At 45.2% G+C, this 22,518-nt stretch overlaps 1 pseudogene; it reads left to right on the top strand.

Annotated features, from left to right (window-relative positions):
- LOC100513753 lies at nt 235–7,794 on the top strand (annotated as a pseudogene).

The raw sequence follows: 22,518 nt of genomic DNA, 5'->3' as shown, positions 1-22,518 counted from the left end.
CTAGGCTTCAGCTGGGAAAACCTAGAGCGTGCTCTGTTGGGTGGAAACCCATAGACAGTAGGGACTTGGTAGAAGTGAGCCTTCCCAAGGGGAGATGCCAGCACACCATTGCCGCAAAAATCATAGAGCTATGAGTATGGCTACATAGGTGATAGTAAAAGGAACTTTGCCAGTGCTGCCACTCCCTCCAAGGTGACATTGCAGAACTAGCCAGCAGCAACCTCTCCCATAATCATGGAGACAGAAACCTGGAGCAGGAGTGCTCAGCTTCCCCAGCTGTGTGGGATGCTGCTGGAGAAACTCATTTCTCTCCAGTGGTACCTGGAGAACAGAGGTGGGTTCTTCCTCCCACAGCCAAGGGAGGAAGATAGGGAAAGATAATATCAAAGGCCATTCAAGGAGCACAGTTTCTGCTGAGTGCACCCAGGATTTCTGTAGGAATTCCACCCAAGACCCCCTGGGAGAACCTCACCCGAGGATTCCCCCATCAGGCCTAAGGGTACCACCAATGCCCTGTGTGCTAACCCCACACCTCCCCCAGACCTGTGGCTGGTTCCTTGTGTGCACTTCCGAAGGCAGCAGTGAGAGTCAGTTCTGACTGGCAGTGTTGTCAGAAAAATAGGGCAGTTCCTATTGTGGCTCAGAGATTAACGAATCCAACTAGGAACCATGAGGTTGCAGGATCGATCCCTGGCCTTGCTTAGTGGGTTAGGGATCTGGCGTTGCCGTGAGCTGTGGTGTGGGTTGCAGACGCAGCTCGGATCCCTCATTGCTGTGGCTCTGGTGTAGGCCGGCGGCTACAGCTCGGATTGGACTCCTAGCCTGGAAACCTCCATATGCTGCAGTGTGGCCCTAGAAAAAGACAAAAAAAGAAAGGAAGAAAAAAGAAAAATGGGTCAGGGTCCCTGGGCAAGGGTGAAACCACAAGCTTGAGCTGTAGCTCCACCTTCTGGAAAACAAAGGAGAGGCTTTCAGCAGCCAGCCTGCTGAGCTGTAAATACTAAGACAAAAAGCCCTAAGAATCCTGCCACAAGAGGGAGTGCCAAAAAAAGTGTATCCATACACGGAGAAAAATCCAGATTAAGTGTGGAACAGAGTATCCATACAAGTTCAGAGAAAACCTTTAATATAACAAGACCAACAGACACTATTCCCCACCTAAAGGCAACTGGGAAAGATTTGAAGAGCTGTCAGCTGCTGGAATGAGAAAGCAGCAAAACTACAAGGAACATGAAGGACCAAGAAAAATATGTCATGAGAAGTTCCTGTCATGGCTCAGTGGTTAATGAACCTGACTAGTAACTATGAGGTTGCAGGTTCGATCCCTGGCCTCACTCAGTGGGTTAAGGATCCATTGTTACTGTGAGCTGTGATGTAGGTCACAGACAGGGCTTGGATCCCGCATTGCTGTGGCTGTGCTATAGGCCAGCATCTACAGCTTCAATTTGACCCCTAGCCTGGGAACCTCCATATGCCTGGGTGCAGCCCTAAAAAGACAAAAAAAAAAAAAAGAAAAAAGAAAATATGTCTGAAAAAAGATAACAATTCTCCAATAACCAACTCAAAGGCACAGAATTTTATATCCATCTAATAAAGAGTTCAAAATAGTTGTTTTGAGGAAAAGCAAGAGCTATAAGAAAACACAAACAGAGGAGTTCCCACTGTGGTGCAGCAGAAATGAATCCAGCTAGGAACCATGAGGTTGCAGGTTCAATCCCTGGCCTTGCTCAATGGGTTAAGGATCCAGCATTGCCATGAGCTGTGGTGTGGCTGTGATGTGGCTCAGATCCTGCATTACTATGGCTGTGGTGTATGCTGGCAGCTGCTCTGATTCAACCCCTAGCCAGATGCAGCCCTAAAAAGAAAGAAAGGAAAGAAAAAAATAGCAAGATCTTAAATACTACCCAACCTCACACCTCAAGGAAGTAGAAAAAGAGGAACAAACCATACCCAAAGTTAGAGGAAGGAAAGAAAAAATAACAACCATCAGAGTGGAAATAAATGAAATAAAGACCAGAAAAGCAATAAAAAATGTCAGCAAAACTAAGGCCTGGTTGTTGAAAATTATGAAAAAATTCATGAAGTTTTAGCTACATTAAGAAAAATACAGAAGACTTCTATAAATAAAACTGGAAATGAAAGAGAAAACATTACAACTGATACTAAGAAATTAATAGGATTGTGAGACTACTGTGAATAACTATATGCCAATAAATTGGGTAAGCTAGCAAAAATGGATACGTTTTTAGAAATATATAATCTACCAAGATTGAATCTGGAAGAAATAGAAAATCTGAACAGAGCTATACTGAGTAATGAGATTGAATCTGTAATCAAAAACCTCCCTCAGGGAGTTCCCGTTATGGCCCAGCGGAAATGAATCCGACTAGGAACCATGAGGTTGCGGGTTCGATCCCTGGCCTCGCTCAGTGGGTTAAGGATCTGGCGTTGCCGTGAGCTGTGGTGTGGGTCGCAGACGAGGCTTGGATCTGGTGTTGCTGTGCGTGTGGTGTAGGCTGGCAGCTGTAGCTCCGATAGAGCCCTAGCCTGGGACACTCCGTATGCCCTGGGTGTGGCCCTAAAAAGACAAAAAAAAAAAAACAAAAACAAAAACAAAAAACAAAGCAAAGCAAAAAAAAAAAAAAAAAACAGTGCAAATCACTGATATATGGTTCATTAACCATGCTGCTGCTGAGTTAAAGACTTAGCAGTGCCTGAAGACCAAAAAAACATGCAGGTCCCCCCTCCCTTCTGCCAAAACACACACAAACTTGGAAATTGGAACATGCACACACATGATGCCCGTCAAAGACTTACTCTGCGTCCATATCCATGAAGAAACCTCCTGACCCTAATTTGTCTCATGAGGATCAGACCACAAGAATATGTACTGATCAGAAATCACCAGCATCTAGGTCAAGGATCCGGCATTGCCGTGAGCTGTGGTGTGGGTCGCAGACGTGACTCAGATCTGGCTTGGCTGTAGCTGTGGTGTAGGCCAGCAGCTTTTGCTCCGATTTGATCCCTAGCCTGGGAACCTCTATATGCCGTGAGTGTGGCCCCAAAAAGCCAAAAAATACAAATAGAAATGCCAGTATCTATGTAGTGATTTGAAAGTTCTGTTTTCTTTCTTTTTTTTTTTTTTTTTTTTTTGGTCTTTTTGTCTTTGTTGTTGTTGCTATTTCTTGGGCCGCTCCTGCGGCATATGGAGGTTCCCAGGCTAGGGGTCGAATCGGAGCTGTAGCCACCGGCCTACACCAGAGCCACAGCAATGAGGGATCCGAGATGCGTCTGCAACCTACACCACAGCTTACGGCAACGCCGGATCGTTAACCCACTGAGCAAGGGCAGGGACCGAACCCGAAACCTCATGGTTCCTAGTCAGATTCGTTAACCACTGCGCCACCAGGAACTCCTTGTTTTCTAATTATAATGTAATATATCAGTATTATGGTCTTTATACATTTCTTTTATTTGTGTAATGACTGCCCCTGGGGCATATGGAAGTTCTCCGGCCAGGGACTCAACCCACTCTGCCACAGAAGCAATGCTGGATCCTTAGCCTGCTGAGCTGCAGTGGGAACGCCTATATTTGATTCTTGATGGTTTGGCTATTCTGATTCAGTACCCAAACCCTACCACATTAAGGTATAGTAATAATTGAATATCCAAAACTCTAAAGCTGAGAATTAGACCTGGAATATAGTGACTCTATCAGGAAATTTTTTTTTTTCTTTTTAGGGCTACACTCAGTATATGGAAGTTCTCAGACTGGGGGTGGAATTGGAGCTGCAGGAGCTGGCCTATGATACAGCCACAGCAATGCCAGTTCCAAGCCATGTCTGTGAACTACATTGCAGCTCATGGCAACGCCAGATCCTTAACCCACTGAGCAGGGGTAAGGATCAAACCTGAGTCCTCATGGATATGAGTCCAGTTCGTTACCACTGAGCCACAGTGAGAACTGCCTATCAAGCAATTTCTGAAAGATCTTTCCGGCTGGATATCTGATACCTTTCTGGCAAAACCTTCCATTTGAGTGGACAATTTTCAAATTTTCTCAATAGACAGATATCTAGATTTAGCTATCTCAAAGTTTGACATCTGAGCTAAATTTTGTGTAGAATTCAGTACTTATTTTATATGTCAAAACCCCCTGGGTAAGCTAATTGCAGTGTCACTTCTTTTAGATAAAGTTATGGCATGTTTCCTGTTTGTATTATAACCCTATATATTAGAACTGCACAGGGAGTTCTCGTTGTGGCTCAGTGGTAACAAACCTGACTAGTATCCATGAGGATGCAGGTTTGATCCCTGGTCTCGCTCAGGGGTTAAGGATCCGGTGTTGCCGTGAGCTGTGGTATAGGTCACATACAGGGGTCAGATTTGGCGTTGCTCTGGCTGTGATGTAAAAACCTCCAGAAGAGAAAATATAGCATAAAATACATGTAAAACCCCCTTAACATATTCACTGTTAGAAAATAGACTGCGTTTTAAAAACTGAAGTCATGGCTGGTTGAATGGGTGGGAAAACCCTTTTTATGCACTGATAATCCTGAGCATTTTATGATGACTAACCAAGTTTAATAAAATTTTTCTTACTTCCTGCCATTAAAATATGAGGAAGGAAGGGATAGAGAACTCGAACTATCTTTTTTTTTTTTTTTTTTTTTTTTTTTTGTCCTTTTAGGGCCGCACCCAAGGCATATGGAGGTTCCCAGGCTAGGGGATGAATCAGAACTACAGCTTCCAGCCTACACCACAGCCACAGCAACGCAGGATCCGAGCTGCAGCTGCGACCTACACCACAGCTCAGGGCAATGCCAGATCCTGAACCCACTGAGCAAGGCCAGGGATCGAACCCGCACCCTCATGGATACTAGTCGGGTGCATTAACTGCTGGGCTACAACAGGAACTCCAAGAACTATCTTATCTTGAGCATTTTCTGAGCCAAAGGCCCAGTTTTTGTAAGACCGTTATCAATTTTTGTAAGACTATTCTCCTTTGCTAATTTCACGTGAAAATTTAAGCAACAGGCTACAAGGCAACAAAGAGAAAACACTTAAGCTGCAACAGAGCTCTTTCGAGTTCGTTTTGTAGCCTTTACTTTTCAAAAGTTCCTTAACAACTTGCACAGAAAACTAAACCATATTCACAGATGCATATGGAAAGGCCGAGAACCGGGACGAAATATGAAAGGATTAGAGGCGGAGATGTGTATCGTTCCGCTTTGTTCTGTTTTTCCTAGCATTTATCGGTTTGAGAAGATTTGTTTCCTTTCTAATTCCCTGCCATCCTCATAAAACATAAAAGTGAAAACCTCACAATGCCCCTTTTATAGTGCAAGAGATGCGATTTATAATAGCATCATTATTTCATAGTTGAAAATACTGTTGGACTTCTGGGAAAACAAGTGCGTCAGAATTAACTTGTAGCTCTGGAGGCCAGTGGGTTGCTATAACAACCGGAAAAAAATGGCGCCATAATAGCGCTCCCTCCCAGATAAATAACTAAGTGATGAGATCTATAAACGCAGGTGTTTGTCATATAAATGCAAATAAGCACCAAACACACTCACTTATTTCTTCTCTCATGAGCACTGACTCAATGTCTGGTAATATGCTAGGAACTGGTGAAAAAAAAAAGACACTGTCTTCCCTACAATGGAGTGCATATTCTGGTGGAAGAAACATAATAGAGAGTAAATAAATCAATCCACTAAATAATTCCAGCATGTGAAGAGGCCATGTAGGAAATAAAACAATGGACAGAACAGAGTTCCCATGGTGGCTCAGTGGTAGCGAACCTGACTGAGTTCACCACTAGCATCCATGAGGACGTGGGTTTGATCCCTGGCCTCAGTCAGTGCGTTAAGGATCCGGTGTTGCTGTGAGCTGGAGTGTAGATTATACAGACAGGCTTGGATCCTGCATTAATGTGCCTGTGGCATAGGACAGCAGCTACAGCTCTGATTCGATCCCTAGCCTGGGAACCTCCATATGCCGCAGGTGTGGTCCTGAAAAAAAAGATCCCCCCCCCAAAAAAAAAACGTAAATACTGGACAAAGCCGAGAATGGCTGCTCTAATACAGATTAGCCATATATCATAAATACTGACTTTTACGGTATATGAGCTTTAATAAAGGGAAAGAATAAAGAATGGAGCCTTTCAGAGTTCCCGTCGTGGCGCAGTGGTTAACGAATCCGACTAGGAACCATGAGGCTGCACATCCTCATAGATACTAGTTGGATTCTTAACCCACTGAGTCACAACAGAAACTCCAAATAATGCTGCTTTGAACTTTTGCGTACAAGTTTTTTTTTTTTTTAATGTATGTTCTCAGTTCTCTTAGGTATATACCTAGAAGTGGAATTGTTGAATCTATATTTAATTTTTTGAGGAATTGAAAACTGTCTTCCAAAGAAATTGCACCACTTTACATTCCTACCAGTAGGAAATGTGGGCTTTAGTTTTTCCATATCCTTGCCAATGCTTGTTATTTTCCATTTGTTGTTACAGTTTTATTTAGTGTACAAATATCCAGTCGTTTTAAATTCATATGTGCTAGATTTTCAGAACATCTTTCCTTCAAATTTTCCTTCACTTTTGTTAAGAAAGTGTTGTGCATTTAAAGACTGAGTTCACCACTAGCATCCATGAGGACGTGGGTTCGATCCCTGATCTCGTTCAATGGGTTAAGGATCTGGCAATGCTATGAGCTGTGGTGTAAATCACAGACACAGCTTGGATCTGATGTGGCTGTGGCTGTGGCATAAGCCCGTGGCTGCAGCTCCAATTCGACCCCTAGCCTGGGAACCCCCATATGCCTTGAGGGCGGCCCTAGAAAGACAGAAAGACAGAGAGAAAGAAAGAAAGAAAGAGAGAGAGAGAGAGAGAGAGAGAGAAAGAAAGAAAGAAAGAAAAAGAAAGAAAGAGAGAAAGAAAGAAAGAAAGAAAGAAAGAAAGAAAGAAAGAAAGAAAGAAAAAGACAGAAAGAAAAGAGTTCAGCTCTTCCCTTTTTCAGACAAGGCTGAAGCATCAGGGCCAAAATGAAGTTTGATCTCTTTGTGACTTCTTTTTTTTTTTTGGCTTTCTGCCTTTTCTAGGGCTGCTCCCTCGGCATATGGAGATTCCCAGGCTAGGGGTCTAATCAGAGCTACAGCCGCCGGCCTACACCACAGCCACATCAACATGGGATCCGAGACGCGTCTTCGACCTACGCCACAGCTCACTACAACGCCAGATCCTTAACCCACTGAGCAAGGCCAGGGATCGAACCCACAACCTCATGGTCCCTAGTCAGATTCGTTAACCACTGAGCCACGACGGGAACTCCCCCTTTGTGACTTCTGACCAAAGCAAGAACCATAAATGACATTTCAATGCACCATCTCACATTCGTAGGAAGACTATGTCTTCCCTTCTTTCCAAAGGGCTGAGACAGAAATACAATGTTTGATCCATGCCCATCTGCAAAGATGATGAAGTTCAGGTCGTATGAGGGCACTACAAAGGGCGGCAGATTGGCAAAGCAGTCCAGGTTTACAGGAAGAAATATGGGCATCTACACTGAACAAGTGGAGCGGGAGAAGGCTAATGGCACGCCTGTCCATGTGGGCATTTACCCCAGCAAGGTGGTTATCACCAGACTAAAACTGGGCAAGGACTGCAAAAAGACCCTCCAGTGGAGAGCCAAATCTTGCCAAGTAGGAAAGGAAAAGGGCAAACATGAGGAAGAAACAATTGAGAAGATGCAGGAATAATCTCGTATAGAAATTTCATTAAGGAGTTCCCATTGTGGTACGGTGGAAACAAATCCAACTAGGAGCCATGAGGTTGCGGGTTCGATCCCCAGCCTCGCTCAGTGGGTTAAGGATCCGGCGCTGCTATGAGCTGTGGTGCAGGCCAGCAGCTGTAGCTCTGATTAGACCCCTAGCCTGGGAACTTCCATATGCTGTGCATGCGGTCCTAAAAGCAAAAAAAAAAAAAAAAAAAAAAGTTTCCTTAAAAACTTAAAGTGAAAAAAAAGAAAAGACTCAGTTCAATCTTCAGGCATTTAAGAAATTTCCAGATTGCCTAGAAGTTGCACCAGGCTTATGTGCTTTTGAGCTCTGACCACAAATCCACCTGCCAGTTATCTTCATCTAAACACACCATGGGGGTTCCCGTTGTGGCGCAGCGGAATCCGACTAGTATCCAGGATGACGCAGGTTCAATCCCTGGCCTCGCTCAGTGGGTTAAGGATCTGGCGTTGCAGGTCACAGATGCAGCTCGGATCTGATGTGGCTGTGGCTGTTGTAAGCTGGCAGCTGTAGCTCTGATTTGACCTGTAGCCTGGGAACTTCCACATGCTGCAGATGCGGCCCCCAAAAAGCAAAAAACAAAAACAAACAAACAAACAAAACCAAAAAGCAAACCACAGCATGGACTCTAGCTTGAAAGCAAGGGATTGCTATTTTGTCTTCTGCTATTCACTATCATTGCTGTGATGAAAATGACAGTCCTGAGTTCAACTCTTATCTCCCTTGTCACCTTCTCATTTCCTGAGCTGGAAAAGTTACTAAACTCATCTGTGCTTCAGTATTCTCATCCTCCGATGCCTTCACTCTCTCCTCTCCCCGCCTTTCTAGGGCGCACTCTGGATGTCTACATGGTCACTGGGGCAATTGGAAACTTCAAGTCCTTGTGCTGCTTCCTGGCATTTCCTGAACAGGGAGCAGCTTTGCTGAGGAGGTTATGTGATTACACCCCCCCCTCTCCTAGAGATGCTATTTAAAGTCCTCATGGAAAAAAATCAACAGATTTCATAAATGCAGGGGGGGGGGATGTTTGCTTCTTTCCATTCAGCAGCGTTTTAGTGGGGCCCCTTCCTCCCATGGCTGGAGCAAGAGCCCCTCAGCCCAGCAAAAGCCCTGCCCCCGGTGCCCCTCCCCCACCACACAACTGTCCCAGCAGGAAGCTGACCTGGGGGGCAGGAGCAGCCCACTTTGTTTTATTTTGCTTTGTTTTATTTTGCTTTCATTTTGATCACAGCAATCTGAGTGTGTGAAGTGGTTATCTCCTTGTCATTTTGACTTGTTTTTCCCTAATGGCTACTGATAAATGTTTGGTTTTGGGTTTTTGTTTTTTTTTTTTTTTTGTCTTTTTAGGGCTGCACCCAAGGCATCAGGCTAGGGGTCAATGGGAGCTGCAGCTGCCAGTGAGGGATCCAAGCCAAGTCTGCAACCTATACCACAATTCAAGGCCATGCCAGATCCTTAACCCACTGAGCGAGGCCAGGGATCGAACCTGTGTCCTTATGGATACTAGTCAGTTCGTTACCGATGAGCTACAAGGGGAACTCCCTTTCTCCATGTTCAGCTGGGTTATTTATATTTTCATTATTGAATTGTATGAGGTCTTTATATATTCTAGACACAAATGTCTTATCAGATGTAATTTGCCAAATGCCTTCTCCCTTTGTATGCGTTGTTTTCTCATTTTGTTGATGATATTATATGAAGCATAAAAGTTTAAGTCTGATTAAGTCCAATTTATGTATTTCTTTCTTTCTTTTCTTTTTTTGCTTTTTAAGGCCACACATGTGGCACATGGAGGTTCCCAGGCTAGAGGTCAAATCGGAGCTACAGCTGCCGGCCTACACCACAGCAAACAGCAATGCAGGATCTGAGCTACATCTGCAACCTACAAGCTCACAGCAACGCTGGATCCCTAACCCACTGATCGAGGTCAGGGATCAAACCTGCAACTTCATGGTTCTTGGTCAGAATCGTTTCCGCTGCAGCACGACGGGAACTCCTACCGATTTTTTCTTTTACTATGCCGCTGCTTTTTTTTTTCTTTTTGACAAATACCGTGTATGTCAAGCTGCTTTCACAGCGTGTCCTCTGAAATCGATCAAATAAAAACCAATCCTGATAATAGAGCTTTTCTGTGAACTATCAGAGAAGTCAACTAGTGAAACGCTCTAGGGATGGGGCTTTACGGAGCTCTAAACCCATCCTGTCCTCTATAGGGACTCCTATTTGCTGTTTTTCACAGCAACTGTGGTTGTGAAGCTGTTGAATTTCAGGCTCCAGTGGAGCTGGGGAGAGAGGTGTAAACAAAGAATGTAGCTTGTCATTCCCGTTCTACAAGGATCAAGCCCCTGGCCCCTGTCATCCACCAAGTCACCTCCCCCTCATTGTGCCTCGAGGGGAATTCAGGAGGAAGAAAGCCAGGAGGCATTATTCTGTGCTTTAGATACCAGCCCCTAGATAGTTAAGATGCTTATCAAAGGAAGAATTTTAGTCAACCCAGATTCTTGCATCTTTCTTTCTTTCTTCTTCTTCTTCTTCTTCTTCTTTTTTTTTTTTTTTGTCTTTTTGCCATTTCTTGGGCCGCACCCCAACCTATGGAGGTTCCCAGGCTAGGGGTCGAATCGGAGCTGTAGTCGCCAGCCTATGCCAGAGCCACAGCCACGCGGGATCCGAGCCAAGTCTGCAAACCTGCACCACAGCTCCCAGCAATGCCAGATCCTTAACTCACCGAGCAGGGCCAGGGATTGAACCCGCAACCTCATGGTTCCTGTAGTTCGATGCCAGATCCTTAACTCACCGAGCAGGGCCAGGGATTGAACCCGCAACCTCATGGTTCCTATAGTTCGAATCGGAGCTACAACTGCTGGCCTATGCCACGGCCACAGCAAAGCAGGGATCTGAGCCACGTCAGTGACCTACACTGCAGCTCATGGCAACACCGGATCCTTTCAGCCACTGAGCAAGGCCAGGGATCAAACCTGCCTCCTCATGGATAATAGTAAGATTCTTAACCCGCTGAGCCACAAGGGGAACTCCTAGGCTGTGTGTTTTTATTGAGTAGATAGTTTTGGCAATCACGAAGGGACCCAGAGTAGCTTTCTCTCCTTTGCCTAAACTATGTAAGGATCTGGAACCCTGGCATTAGCAGGGCCCACCTCTTTGTGCCCACCTGCCTCCTTGGTGAGTCCAGACAAATTTGAGTGAGTGTATCCTGGGTCTCCTGTCATGGGTTGATGTTCTTAAAGGTTTTGTGTGTTTTTTTGTTTGTTTGGGATTTTTTTTGGTCACGTCCACAGCATGAGGAATTTTCCAGGCCAGGGATGGAAGCCATACCACAGCAGCCCCTCCAAGCCACAGCAATGACAATGCTGGATCCTTAACCTACTGAGCTACCAGAGGCTCTCCTAAGTTCTATTCTGTGGTGGGTTAACTACTTGCTATGAGGAATAGGTTTTCCTAGTTTCAAGAAGAGGTACCTGGGTTACCCCAATTAAGAAACATGGAAGGTTTTGCTCAGTTGAAAGAGCCTGAGTGGGTTACCCCAGTTGAGAGACACTGGGACAATTTTATTCAGTCGAAAGACACCAGTAAAGGGGGGGAAAAGGAGGCAGAGTTCCCACTGTGACTCAGTGGGTTAAGAACCCAACATAGTCTCTGTGAGGATGTGGGTTTGATCCCTGGCCTTGCTCAGTAGGTTAAGGATGCAGCATTGCCGTAAGCTGTGGCATAAGAGTACAGAAGCAGCTTGGATCCAGGGTTGCTGTGGCTGTGGCTGCAACTCCAATTTGACCCCTAGCCTGGGAACTTCTATATGCTATAGCTGCAGCTATAAAAATTTTTATTTATTTGTTTGTTTTTTTGTCTTTCTGCCTTTTCTAGGGCCGCTTCCCACGGCATATGGAGGTTCCCAGGCTAGGGGTCTAATTGGAGCTGTAGCCACAGCAACACGAGATCCGAGCCTTGTCTCTGACCTACACCACAGCTCCCGGCAACGCCAGATCCTTAACCCACTGAGCAAGGCCAGGGATGGAACGCGCAACCTCATGGTTCCTAGTCGGATTCATTAACCACTGCGCCACGATGGGAACTCCCCAAAAAATTTTTTTGAATTAAAAAAAGAAAAGACACTAAGTAGGTTTGGATAGGGTGATTAGCTATGAGGTTGGCCTGTTGTTCTTCCTGGAATTGGCTCCTTTAATACAATTTGTTGGAATACAAGAGAAAACAGCACGAGAGCTTTCAGCTCTGAGGAAGAAAAGGAGCATACCTTCCAGACCAGCAATGACTTTCTCAGGGAACTGAGAAACTTGTAGGCATGGTGGAGGCAAGTTCTCACACCATGAAGCAGTCCCATAGAAGAACCCACTTATTTACTTTAAAAACCTGCTTTGAGTTCCCATGTGGTGCAGTGGGTTAAGATCTGGTATTGCCACTGCAGTGGCTTGGGTCACTGCTGTGGCAGGGGTTTGATCCCTGGTCCAGGAACTTCCACATGCCACAGGTGTACCAAACAAAATGAAACAAAACGACAAACAAAAAAACCCCTTCTTGTCCCAGTGATGCCAGAAAGATGTTACCAGAATCTGGGTTCTTGTTCATGCAGCCAAAGAATGAACTTTGAGAACACACAGGCAGCAAGCAAGCAAAGCCTTTATTACAGGAAAGCAAATAGCTCCCAGGGCTGCTGGGAGGGGAGAGGAGAGCCTCCCTCCTCTATTGTCCTATGGAGGTTTTTATCCCTTAAAGATGGGGGGGATACCAACATGGGGTCCAGAAAGATGTGGTCTTCTCCCATTGGGCTTGCCCAGCTACCTATATCAGTCTTTGTCCAATAGGAGTCTTCGGGGCGGAAATGTCCCATAAGTCTCATGGATTCTTTGCCCTTCTCTTCCCATAGACTGAGTCACGGGGGGTTAGAAATTAATGTCTGGGCATAGGTACACTCCCTATGGTAAACAAGGCCTGTGGGAATGTTATTCCCTGGAGCCCTTAAGCCACAATTATTATTATTATTATTGTTGTTATTATTATTATTTTTGTCTTTTGTCCTTTTAGGGCTGCACCCATGGCATATGGAGATTCCCAGGCTAGGGGTCTAATGGGAGCTGTAGCCACTGGCCTATACCAGATCCCAGCCATGTCTGTGACCTACACCACAGCTCATGGCAATGCCAGATCCTTAACCCACTGAGCAGGGCCAGGGATTGAACCCGCCACCCCATGGTTCCTAGTCGGATTCGTTTCTGCTGTGCCACGACGGGAATGCCCACAAATGTTAATCAATAGCCATATCAAAGAATGCATTGAAGCCCATGCTCCTACAATGACTACCTGAGTTATTATTCTGCCTCATCAGGACTGCATATAAGAGCTGGCCTTATATGGCAGTTCCAGGCACCCAAGGCAGTTTTCGAGTGCTGGAGGGAGAAACCCAGACACCTGAAAGAGCTAACATGACTCTAGGGTGACACCTAGAGGAGGTAAGCTCACAAACAGCACACTGGCCCACCACCCAACCATCCATGTAAACCAACCCCCGAAATGGGAAGCAAAGCTTTCAAAACAAAAGAAAAAGGCGCAAAAGATTGCCAGCCTCTAGCTAATACCCCAGCCAAGCTCATGTACAATACACGAATTATGGAATTTATTAGCAAAGGGAAAAGAAGAAATTACCTTTTTGCTTTTTCATATTTGTTAAGCTCATCTCATTCTTTTTTCAAGCACTTTTGTGTCAAATGGAATGTTGGTAATTTTTTTTTTTTTTGGTCTTTTTAGGGCTGCACCCATGGCATATGGAGGTTCCCAGGCTAGGGGTCCAATCAGAGCTGTAGCTGCTGGCCTACCCCTCAGCCACAGCAATGCCAGATCCAAGCCTTGTCTGTGACCTACACCACAGCTCACGGCAAGGCTGAATCCTTTAACCCATTTAGTGAGGCCAGGGAACAAATCCACATCTTCATGGACCCTATGTCAGCTTCTTAACCTGCTGAGCCACAGTGGGAACTCCCAGGTTCGTAAATCATTGTCTTTAGAATTTTACGTAGGAGAACTTAAAGGCATTCCTTTTTCCTAGTAGAAAGTGCCCCAATTCACCTCATACGAAGCCCATCTAAAAGATTTACTCCTAAGGGGGAAATGTTTTTAGAACTGAAGGATCAGATTTCCTTCTTCATATAATGTTTGTGACCCAAGATGAGGGTGACCCAGAACAAGAAAAATTGCTAGGCTTAGTACCTGACAGATTATGGGCATTTGATTCTACTAACATTGGAAAAATACAGTCTGCATCATCCATTAAAATTACTATAGACCTGGATTTCCCACTGTGGCTCAGTGGTAATGAACCCAACTAGTAACCTTGAGGCTGCTAGTTGGATCCCTGGCCTAGCTCAGTGGGTTAAGGATCCGACACTGCCGAGAGCTGTGGTGTAGGTCGCAGACATGGCTTGGATCTGAAGGATCAGATTTCCTTCTTCATATAATGTTTGTGACCCATTGCTGTGGCTGTGACGTAGGCCAGCAGCTGCAGCTCCCTTTAGACTCCTAGCCTGGGAACTTCCATATGCTGTGGGTGCGTCCCTAAAAAGACAACAACAGAAATTACTACAGACCAGAGTTCCTATTATGGTGCAGTGGGTTAAGGAACTGGTGTTGCCAAAGCTGTGGCTCAGGTTGTAGCTGTGGCTTGGATTTGATCCCTGGCCTGGAGATCTTCCATGTGCTGCAGGTATGGCAAAAAAATAAAAAAATAAAATGACCCCCTGCCCAATATCTGTCAATATCCACTAAGGCAGGAGGCCATAGAAAGAATAAAATCTCTGATATCAGCTTACGTTAAGAAAGGGCTTATTGTGCCTGAAGCAGCCTTTGTCACACTCCTATTTTGCCAGTTAATAAATTTAATGGCAAAAGGGTCCAGATGTGTACAGGATTTGAGCTCCATCAATGCTGTTGTTATTCCTCCCTGTTCTGTAGCCAGACCTCCATACCTTACTGTCCTATATTCCTGAAAACAGTGACATCTTTTCTGGGATGGGTCTCTGCAGGGCATTCTTTAGTGTCTCTGTACATCCCAAAGACCCACGTCTTTTTGCCTTCGCAGAGAATGCACAGCAGCATACGTGGACTGGAACGCCACAGGGCTCTACTGAACGCTCCATTTTCTTTTCCCAGATATTAAAAGCAAACATAGACGATCTAGTTTTTCCTCATAAGTCTTTTTTTTTTTTTTTTTTTTTTTTTGCCTTTTCTAGTGTTGCTCCTGCGGCATATGGAGGTTTCCAGGCTAGGAATGGAAACAGAGCTGTAGCTGCTGGCCTACACCACAGCCACAGCAACGCCAGATCCGAGCTGCATCTGCGACCTACACTACAGCTCACGGCAACGCTGGATCCTTAACCCACTGAGCAAGGCCAGGGATTGAACCGGCAACCTCATGGTTCCTAGTCGGATTCGTTAACTACTGTGCCACAAAGGAACACCTTAGTCTTTTTTTTTTTTTTTTTTTTTGTCTTTTGTCTTTTTGTTGTTGTTGTTGTTGCTATTTCTTGGGCCGCTCCTGCGGCATATGGAGGTTCCCAGGCTAGGGGTCGAATCGGAGCTGTAGCCACCGGCCTACGCCAGAGCCACAGCAACGCGGGATCCGAGCCGCGTCTGCAACCTACACCACAGCTCATGGCAACGCCGAATCATTAACCCACTGAGCAAGGGCAGGGACCGAACCCGCAACCTCATGGTTCCTAGTCGGATTCGTTAACCACTGCGCCACGACGGGAACTCCACCTTAGTCATTTTTGATACAAGATCTAGATGATATGTTGTGTCCAAATTTTTTAAGAAACAGTCAGCAAGACACCCTGTACTTACTTTGGAAGTGAGCTTCAAGGGAACATTGTGTCCAGGAAAAAAATTACAATTTTGTAAGGCGATGCAAAATATTTAGGACACATGCCATCTAAAGAAAGGACTTTTTTTTTTTTTTCAGGGCTGCTCCTTGCAGCACATGGAAGTTTCCAGGCTAGGAATGGAATCAGAACTGCATCTGCTGGTCTACACTACAGCCACAGCAATGCAGGATCCCAGCTGCATCTGTGAACTACACCACAGCTCGTGGCACTGCTGGATCCTTAACCTGCTGAATGAGGCCAAGGATCAAACCTGCCTCCTCATGGATACTTGTCGGGTTTGTAATCTGATGAGCCACAACAGGAACTCCTAAAGAAGGATCTAGAGTGAAAGGCATTTTGACTTTCCCTGACCCAAAGAGCAAAAGGTAATGAAGGGGCTTTCTAGACCTTGCAGGCTGCTGCAGAGATTGGACTCCCTTAGTGGCTCGACCATTATATAATTTGCTTAAACAAGACCAACCTAAACCTTTATGCTGAGAAATAGAACATTCTAGAGCCATGGAGAGGAGTTCTTGTAGTGGCTCCGTGGTTAACAAACCCAACTAGCATCCACGAGGACGTGGGTTTGATCCTTGGCCTCGCTCAGTGCGTTAAGGATCCGACACTGCCGTGAGCTGTGGTGTAGGTCACAGATGAGGCTCGGATCTGGCGTGGCTGTGGCTGTGGTGTAGGCCGGCAGCTGCAGTTCTGATTGGACCCCTAGCCTGGGAACCTCCATATGCTGTGGGTGAGGCCCTAAAAAATGACAAAAGACAAAAAATAAAATAAAATAAAGCCATGGAGACCCTTAAAGACCTCTGGCAAAGGTCCCAGCCCTGGGACATTCAAATTATGATTTACCTTTTTTTTTTTTTTTTTTTTTCTATTACACATGAAAACAAAGGGGTTGCATCAGGAATTTTAACCCAGCAACAGAGCGGTTACTACCCACCAATAGAATATTACAGCCAGCAGCTTGATTAGGTAGCTAAGGGCCTTTCTCGTCTCCAGGCTGTCACAGCAACAGCTGTGCTATTTCAGACTACAGAAGAGATTGTTATGAGTCACCCTTCTCACCGCCTTTGTTCCCAGTCTCCTAGGATTGATCTTCAATAAAGCCCTACAGATAATCCTGATTTTTTCTTATTTATTGATGAGTCATAGCTGCGAGGACCTCATAGAAAGTACCAGGCTGACCTAGCTGCTGTTTCTCCGGTGTCTCCTTGAAAATGGCCCCTTGCCTAATGTCTTTTCTGCCCAACAGTCAGAATTAATAGCACAAACAAGCATTTGCAAGTTAGCAAAAGGAAAATCTGATACTATTTACGTAGATAGCTGCATCGCTTTGGGGTGTGGCATATGATTTTTGCCACGCTTTGGAAATGAAGGGATTTTTGACATCCTCAGGGCAGCCTATTACAATTGGAAAACAAGGAGCAGAATTAAATGCAAATCTGCGGCAGAGTGTCCTTGCTAAAGTATCAAATTATTCAAAGGCGAACAGTGCAGACGCAAAAGGAAACTCTAGCTGATCATGCTGCCAAGGCAGCAGCTTTACCAAAAAAAAAAAAAAAAAAAAAAAAAAAAACCCAAAATAAAGCAAAACTAATGATTTTCTTTCCCTTTCAGCCTCCCAATAACCTTATTGACATATTGTTAAAGTTTCAGAGAATTATGCCAGGAAAAGAAAGACACCTGGACACAAAGGGTCTTCCGACTCAAGTCTAAGTCTCACTCCTGGGCATCTATCCAGAGGAAATCATAATTTGAACAGATACATGCACCCCAGTGTTCACTGCAGGACTATTTACAACAGCCGAGACATGGAAGCAACCTATATGTCTACCAACAGATGAACTGGTTAAAGATGTGCGGAGTTCCCATTGTGACTCAACAGGTTAAGAACCCAACATAGGAGTTCCTGTCGTGGTGCAGTGGTTAACAAATCCGACTAAGAACCATGAGGTTGTGGGTTCGATCCCTGCCCTTGCTCAGTGGGTTGAGGATCTGGCGTTGCCGTGAGCTGTGGTGTAGGTTGCAGACACAGCTTGGATCCCAAGTTGCTATGGCTCTGGTGTAGGCCAGTGGCCTACAGCTCTGATTCAACCCCTAGCCTGGGAAACTCCATATGCCGCAGGAGCAGCCCAAGAAATGGCAAAAAGACAAAAAAAAAAAAAAAAAAAAAACCACAAAAAAACAAAAACAAAAACATATTGGCCTTCCATTATATGAAGTACATGATCAGAGTGTTAGATGGGTAAGAGAATGGAACAAAATAAAAATAATAATAAAAAAAGAACCCAACATAGCTTTTGTGAGGGTTCCATCCCTGGCCTTAATCAATGGGTTAAGGATTCCTGTTGCCACAAGCTGTGGCATTGGCCACAGGTGAGGCTTGGATCTGGTGTGGCTGTGGCTGTGGCTCGGATTCAACCCCTAGCCAGGGAACTTCCGTATACCATAGGTATGGCCGTAGGAAAAAAAAAGATGTGGTATATATACACAATGGAATATTACTCAGCCATAAAGAGAAAGAAATAATACCATTTGCAGCAACATAGATGTATCTAGAGATTATCATACAAAGACAAATATCATGTGATATCACTTATATGTGGAATCTAAAAAAGACACAGGGAGTTCCCTTCGAACTCCAGAGGAAATGAATCTGACTAGTATCCATGAGGATTCAGGTTCAATCCCTGGCCTTGCTCAGTGGGTCAGGGATCTGCCATTGCCATGAGCTGTGGTGTAGGTCATAGATGAGGCTCGGATTCTGCGTTGCTGTGGTTGTGGCATAGGCCAGTGGCTACAGTTCCAACTAGACTCCCAGCTGGGGAACCTCCAAATGCCACAGGTGCAGGCCTAAAAAGACAAAAAAAGACCAAAAAAAGAAAAAAAGATACAAATGAACTTATATTCAAAACAGAAACAGAACCACAGACATAGAAAACAAACTTATGGTTACCAAGGGGAAAGGGGGAGGGAGAGATAAATTAGGGAGTTTGGAATTAAAATATACACACTACTATGTATAAAATAGGTAACCAATAAGAAACTACTGTATAGCATAGGGAACTATACTCAATTTTTTCTTTTAAGGCCACACCCCTGGCATATGGAGGTTCCTAGGCCAGGGGTCCAATCGGAATTACACCTGCCGCCACAGCCACAGCAATGCTGGATCCAAGCTATGTCTGCGACCTACGCTGCAGCTCATGGCGACACCAGATCTTTAACCCACTGAGCAAGGCCAGGGATCAAACCTGCAACCTCATCGTTTATAATTGGATTCGTTTCCACTGCGCCATGACTCCTATACTCAATATTTTGTTTTTGTCTTTGCCATGTCTTTGGCATTCAGAAATTCCAGGGTCAAGGATTGAACCTGCACCACAGCTGTGACCTGAGCAACAGCAGTGACAATGCTGGATCCTTCAACCACTGTGGGTTAAGAACTCCCTCAATGTTTTGTATTGACCTGTAAGGGAAAAGAATCTGAAAGAGGATATCTATATATATTTAGCATAACTGAATCACTTGGCTGGACACCTGAAATAATAGGAACTCTTAAACAGAAATATTTTTAAAAAGAAAAAGAAGGGAGTTCCCGTCGTGGCGCAGTGGTTAACGAATCCGACTAGGAACCATGAGGTTGCGGGTTCGATCCCTGCCCTTGCTCAGTGGGTTAACGATCCGGCGTTGCCGTGAGCTGTGGTGTAGGTTGCAGACGCGGCTCGGATCCCGTGTTGCTGTGGCTCTGGCGTAGGCCGGTGGCTACAGCTCCGATTCGACCCCTAGCCTGGGAACCTCCATATGCTGTGGGAGCGGCCCAAGAAATAGCAACAATAACAACAACAACAACAACAACAAAAGAAAAAGAAAAAGAAAACCATATTCCAAAGATGAAAAACAGAAAAATTAAAATAGCACATTGAGTGGCCCATCAATGAAATCCTCATCTGACCTAGGAATGAAACTTTCTCTCTTTAGATTCTTTTTTCTTTGTCTTCTGTCTTCTTTTAGGGCTACATCCTCGGAATATGGAGGTTTCTAGGCTAGAGGTCTAATTGGAGCTGTAGTTGCCGGCCTACACCACAGCCACAGCAACACCAGATCCGAGCTGCGTCTGCAACCTACACCTCACAGCAACGCTGGATTCTTAACCCACTGACCAAGGTCAGGGATCAAACCCAAAACCTCAGCACACAGCAACCCGGGATCCAAGCCACGACTGTGATCTACACCACAGCTCACGGCAACAACAGATCCTTAACCCACTGAGTGAGGCCAGAGATCGAATCCACAACCTCATGGTTCCTAGTCGGATTCATTTCCACTGTGCCACAACGGGAACTCCTGAATGGAACTTTCTAGAAACAAATTGGTCATCAAATGCCTCCCAAACGTGGGTTGAATTTATGACCAACAGGGGGCACACTAAACAAAGCATGCTGACTGCCCTTCCAGTTCTACAAGGATCAAGTCATTAGCCACAGCCGTCTCCCATGAGCAGTGTGCCCTGACTGGAATTCAGAATGAAGAAAAACAGAAAGTATTCAGTGCTTTGGATACCAGCCTCCAGATGGTTAAGATGTATATCTTATAAATCAGCTCTAATAAAAAAATTTTTAAATAAAAATAAAGATGCATATCTAAGAAATACTTTCAATGAACCCAGATTCTTGCATATTCTCATAGATAGAAAAGCACTAAAATCTTTAACTCCAGATGTCCTTTCTGTTTAGCAGTAATCTTTTTTTTTTTTTTTGTCTTTTTGCCTTTTCTAGGGCCTCTCCTGCAGCATATGGAGGTTCCCAGGCTAGGGGTCTAATTGGAGCTGCAGCCACCAGCCTACACCACAGCCACAGCCACACCGGATCCTTAACCCACTGAGCGAGGCCAGGGACAGAACCCGCAACCTTATGGTTTCTAGTTGGAGTCATTAACCACTGAGCCACAACAGGAACTCCAGCAGTAATCTTTTGATGTTCAACTGCATGCGTTTTTTTTGTTTTGTTTTGTTTTTTTCCCAGCAAAAAAAGCTTCATATATATCCTGGCTTTTCCCTTATTCTTCAGAACAGTTCCTCAGAGCTATCTGAGAGTCTGCATCCTGGGTATAGTTCACAGTAAGGTCCCCAAATAAAATTAACTCATAAATTTTAGGTTGTGCATTTTTCGACAGAGGGTGAGGTTGAGAGCCTCTCTTGGTGTGTTGTGCAGCCAAAAGACACAACCAAGTCAGAGATGGGGAAAAAGAAGGATTTATCATTTCAGCAGGTAAGGAGAACACCTAGGATCCTTCTCAAAGCAGTGTCTCCTTAATTGCAAAACCGGGGAATTATTAAGCTAAGGGAGGAATTCCCGTTGTGACTAACGAATCCAACTAGGAACCACAGGATTGCGGGTTCGATCCCTGGCCTTGCTCAGTGGGTTAAGGATCCAGCGTTGCTGTGGCCATGGTGCAGGATGGCAGCTGTAGCTCTGATTAGACTCCTAGCCTGGGAACCTACCTATGCTGCAGGTGCAGCCCTAAAAAAAAAAAAAAGCTAAAGGAGAAACAGGAAGGCAGCAGGGCACAACCTTTAAAAGAATGACTTAGCCATTGAGGACACAACAAAAATTGGTTAGAATCAAATGGGCCCAAGATGGCAGGAGGTTCGACTTCCAGCAGACCTGGAGCCTCAGTGTGCACTCACTGTAATACAATAGCAGCTAAATGACAAGCCCACAGGCATGACAGTTCTGAGGCTGACCATAAGAGGCCAAAAAGTGGGCAGTGGCACAAATGCTGGAAATCTAACCCCCACCCGGAAATAGTTGGACTAATCCTCCTACACATTAGCCTATGAAATTTTCCGGCCCATAAAACTAACCATCCCATATTTCAGAGCATTCTTTTGCCTTTTCGTGTGGACCGAATCCTGTCTATGGGATGTGTATCTTCCAGGCCACTCTCACCTTCTGAGATGGCCTACATTCTGTCTACCTCCCTAATAAATCTACTTTTTACCTACCGCTTTGTCTCTCGCTGAATTCCTTCTGTGCTGGGACATAAAGATCCTGAACTCCAGTAAGTCCTGAGACCAGGTGTGTGATTTTAATTAAGAGACGGTGGGTTTGGAGTTCCCTTCATGGCTCAGCGTTTAAAGAACCCAACTAGGGAGTTCCTGTCCTGGTGCAGCAGAAATGAATCCACCTAGGAACCATGAGGTTGTGGGTTCGATCCCTGGCCCTGTTCAGTGGGTTAAGGATTCAGTGTTGCCGTGAGCTGTGGTGTTGGTTGCAGATGCAGCTCAGATCCTGCATTGCTGTGGCTGTGGTGTAGGCTGGCAGCTGTAGCTCCAATTTGACCCCGAGCCTGGGAACCTCCTTATACCATGGGTGCAGCCCTAAAAAGCAAACAAACAAACAAACAAACAAAAGACAGTGGGTTCAAGGAGTTCCCTTGTGGGTGCAGCAGGTTAAGGATCTAATGTTGTTTGTTACTGCAGTGGCTCAGGTCACTGCTGTGGCTTGGATTCAATCCCTGGCCCAGGAACTTCCATATGCCATGGATACAGCCAAAAAATAAAAAGAAAGAAGACAATGAGTTCAAGTTCCAATCTGAGTTGTGAAATTTCAAGGGTAACTGAATATTCTTTTTTTTTGTCTTTTTAGGGCTGTACCTGTGGCACATGGAGGTTCCCAGGCTAAGGGTCCAATTGGAGCTGTAGCTGCCGGCCTACGCCACAGCCACAGCAATGCCAAATCTGAGCCGCATCTGTGACCTACACCACAGCCAGGGCAATGCTGGATCCTTAACCCACTGAGTGAGGCCAGGGATCGAA

This window comes from Sus scrofa, chromosome 11 (genome assembly GCF_000003025.6).
Source record: "Sus scrofa isolate TJ Tabasco breed Duroc chromosome 11, Sscrofa11.1, whole genome shotgun sequence".
In the NCBI taxonomy this organism is placed as follows: domain Eukaryota; kingdom Metazoa; phylum Chordata; class Mammalia; order Artiodactyla; family Suidae; genus Sus; species Sus scrofa.
This window is presented reverse-complemented; position numbering and strand designations above follow the sequence as displayed.